The 4338-nt window shown below is 37.3% G+C and overlaps 1 pseudogene; it reads right to left on the bottom strand.

Moving 5' to 3' along the window:
* Nucleotides 1-751: 751 nt before the first annotated feature.
* Nucleotides 752-1311, bottom strand: LOC118617646 (annotated as a pseudogene).
* Nucleotides 1312-4338: the final 3027 nt, after the last annotated feature.

The following is a 4338-nucleotide window of genomic DNA, read 5'->3' as shown; positions in this document are numbered from 1 at the left end:
TGAAATTCCTACTTAAAAAAATGTTAACCTAGAATTGTCAAATTCCAAAGTTTCAATAGAGGGAACATAAGAAATAGATGATGAGCATCTCTGAAGTCTTTCACTCAAGTAGAACTACAGGAAATTGCACTGCTGACTAAATGAAGACATAGGTTTCTCAATGAACTTTGTTAAATGGGTCTCAAAAGTCTGTGATAGGTTTTTGGTCAGGTGGTTTCCATTAAAAAGTACTAATTTTAAAAACTAATAACTTAAACCAGTACATGCACATACATGAAAAAAAAAAATGGTCCACTGCCCTGACCACTATGGCTGAGTTGGTTGGGCATCATTCTCTGCACCAAAAGGTTGCTGGTTCATTCCAGGGCAGGGCACATGCCTGGGTTGCACACTGGATCTTCTGGGGGTATGCAGGAGTTAGCCAATTGTGTCCCTCTCACATTGGTGTTTCTCTCTCTTTCTTTTCCTCATTCTCTAAAAAAAAAAAAAAAAAAATTAATAGAAATAATTTTTTAAAATGGTCCATGCAACAGTCTTCTTTCTATCTGAAGGTTTTATCATTAACCAGTCTTTTACTACTAAACATATGTGTTCCACTGAGACAAACAATTTTGAGACCCTTCTTCCAACACTGAGTGGAACTGAAGTAGCAGGTATTAGGGACAGTACAGCCTTGAGCTCCATGCACAGACTCGGCGGTCTTGCCGTCTCCACCAGCCTTGTTGTCCACTGTAACACACACAGCAACTGCTCATTTCATGCCACAGACAGTGAAATGACCCAAAGGAGGGTATTCAGAGAAGTGCTCAACACACACGTGGGCTGGCCAGGAGGTATTTCAGTAATGACAACATTACCAGTAATGACAACATTACCAGGTTTCAAGAATTTGGTGCCATCTTTCAGTTTCTTATCAGAACAGTGATCAGTGTTCTCTAGGTCAGCAAACTTGCACTCAGTGTGAGCTGTTGGACAGTCCAGCACAGGAGAGCCAGCGTCAGTTTTGTGTAGATGGTTCAATCACCTGAGGCATGAAGCCAGCTGCTTCTTTTGTTGGGTCATTTTTGCTGCTACCAGCCAGTTGCCATGAAGAATACCTTTAACGGACACATTCTTGACATGAAAGCCCACGTTTTCCCCAGGAAGAGCATTGTTTACAACTTCATGGCCCATTTCAACAGACTTTACTTCAGTTGTAACATTAACTGAAGCAAAGGAGACCACCATGCTGGGTTTGAGAACACCAGTCTCCACTCTGCTCAGAAGGGCATCACCAACACCCCCAGTTTTGTAGACATCCTGAAGGGACATAGGAATTGCGGCAAAATATTTTAAATTATTTTGAAAAGAGACAATAACAATAAAACAATGAATAACTCCAGGACAACTAAACCAATGAAAGGGTTTTTATAGCTCATTGGCAATAAAATGAACTAGGAGAGAGAGGAATTAGCTATGAGATTTTTAAGAGATTATAATAAATATTAGGTAGGCTGGCTGGTCCATCAAACTCTTGGATTATGAAAGGACCAGAACAGATTCACTCAATTTTCCCTAGCCTAAATGAATTTTTAAAATGTGATAAAGATGTAAATACGGAAACTACATTCTCTTCAGAACAAGTGCTGATCAATGGTGTGAAGTAAAAGGGAAAATTATAATTCTGAGTGATTGGTCGGTCAGTCAGGGTGGCTTGACACAGAGGAAGGAGAGACTGAGACCATGTGCATTGCAATGGATTAAAGGGCCTGAAAGGGATGAGGAATCTGTTAGGTACTTGTGCACAATCTATCTTTATACTCAAATTTGCTAACAAAATTGCTTATAGAAAGTTAAAGGGTGATTTGCTTATGATAGGATATATGGTGATGCAATTCTGAAAGGCTTATATATAAAAATATGATTCAAAGTAGAAATTTATGAATAGATGTACTTTGTACTAATGTGTTACCCCTACCAGAAAGTAGTATAGGAATAGATGTGACATCTGAACAGGAGAATTTTTCCCATACCTAAACAATTAAGAAGAAGAAAGTTATGCCAATCTGCTCTTCATTTGTTTAAATGTAGTCTGCTAGATGGAAATCTTTGGAATTACTTAAATTCACACAAGAGAATAATTTATAACAGTATACAATATTTGGGTGTCATCAGGGAATTTTAGTTTATTGAAAAATATTTCAGTTTCATCAGTATTAGTATCCCAAAAATCTCTGTTTAAGGTTTCATTGTTATCTGTGAGGAAAGTTGATGGATCTCGGAGTTTAACTGTAGGCTACAGAGGATTAAATAAAGTGTTGCCTCGATAGTGTGCTGAATCCAATATGATTTTAACAATTCAAACTGTGCAACATGATAAGGAAAATCAGTATTCAGTGAACAATTTGTTTTTCCAAATCCTATTTCAAAAGAAAGCCAAACAAATTTATATTGATGTGGAATGAAACTGAACATACTGTATTCTCACACAGATATATAGGTCCTGCTGATTATTGACAAAATCTGCTATGAAGAGACTTAGATATGATTAAATTTAAAATACTGTTATTTGTCAGATTGATGATACAATGTTGGCAACTGAATCTAAAGATTAGGTGAGCTGAACTAAATGCTGGTTAATTATATGATCAACAGAGGGTCATCAATTAACCCTTCTAAACTGTAGAATCAAGCACAAATGTGAAGATTCTGAAAAATTATGTAAACTAGAGACACTAGAGATATACCTCAGACAACCAAAAAGAAGTTATTTTCTCTGGGAGCTACAAAATGAAAATAAGAAGAATGGAGATTGATTGAGTTGTCGGTTTGTGGAGAAATCACAACCACATCTGAGATTTTTACTAGTCCCATTTCACAAAAGTACCAGGGAAAAAGATGAATTTTAGTAAGGTTACGTAAACAGAAAACATTCTTGAAGTCTCAAAAAAAATTCAATCTAATAGTTTACCCAATCTAATCCTGGGGTGATACCACCCTGAAGCTCGAGTGATTTGAGAAGTATCAGCCACTTGACCTAGGCTGTCGAGAGCCTTTTGTCAAAGCTTATGTCTGCCAGCCAACATTAACTGCTGAGAATTTGGAGCAGAAATTTGCCAGAAGCTAGTGCCATATAAATTCCCTTTGAAAGGCAATTTTTGGTCTGTTATGGGGCTTCAAATGAAACTGTTTCTGTTATGAAAGGGCATAAAATTATTTTGAGACACGAGATACCTTTCATGTCATGAGTGATGTCAAAACAGCCTTCCAATATGAGACAGAAGCACGCAGAGGAGTTGGAAATGATATATTAACAAATATGCGACAACAGTACTCATCTCATACATGAACAGTTGGCTGCCATACCCTTGGGTTCTATGTTAGAGTCCTCGGAGGAGTTATCTCACTCACCATTTAAATGGGCATGTCCCTGGGATCAGTTAACAGAAAGCTAAACAAGCAGCCGTGTTTACATACAGTACTTTATAGGAGGCTCAATCTGAAATGCAGCTGTATTGTATCTGGCCAATGGCTGAAATTTCAGAGAACAGTTATAAAATAAAACTACTAAGTAAGAAGAATTAGGAGCAGTGTTATTCATGGCATCAGAAGAAACAAATAAAGATAATAAAACAGTAGAAACATACCAATTGTTAGGCAGAAGCCATTGGATTGGTAGAAAATGATCCTGACATATGAGAGAAATCTCAGTGTGAGGCATTATATTTATGAAAAGAAATGTGATTATGGAAAGGAAAAATCAAACTTGTACATAATAAACTATGTATATGTGTTTGCATATGTAATCATTTACTTAAATTGCAATATGTTGAAAAAACTGCCTAGACATAGTGGATTTAAAATATCTTCTATGCCCAACTTATTAAAGTCTTCTCTAAGTTTTTTGAGAAAAGAGGCCACAATCAAGGTAAAGAATACAGTGATACCTCAGTTCTCGAACATAATTCGTTCCAGGAGGACGGTCGAGAACCAAATTGTTCGAGAACCGAAGCAATGAAACCCAATAGGAAATAATGGAAACTGGATTAATTCGTTCCAAGCCCCAGAAAATGCCTATTTACTGGCCTAATTTGTATATAATATGTAGAAAAACATAAGTCTCAACAAGAAATAAAAGTGTACAGTATGTCTAAGGGTTAAATTCAGTGTAAAGCGTGACTCTCTCCACAAAGCGTGACTCTCTCTCTGCACTCACACTGACGACGCAAGCAAGGCGCGCTGGGCTGAATGAACGCCATTCGGCTCAACTCGGCTCACCTCGGAAGTTCGAGTTCCAAATATTTGTTCGGATTCCAAGACAAAAGTTTCTCGAATCTCCTGGTCGAATACCGATTTGGT

This window comes from Molossus molossus, unplaced genomic scaffold (genome assembly GCF_014108415.1).
Source record: "Molossus molossus isolate mMolMol1 unplaced genomic scaffold, mMolMol1.p scaffold_m16_p_5, whole genome shotgun sequence".
NCBI lineage: Eukaryota > Metazoa > Chordata > Mammalia > Chiroptera > Molossidae > Molossus > Molossus molossus.
Note: the sequence above shows the minus strand (reverse complement) of the source record. Positions and strands in the feature narration are given on the sequence as shown.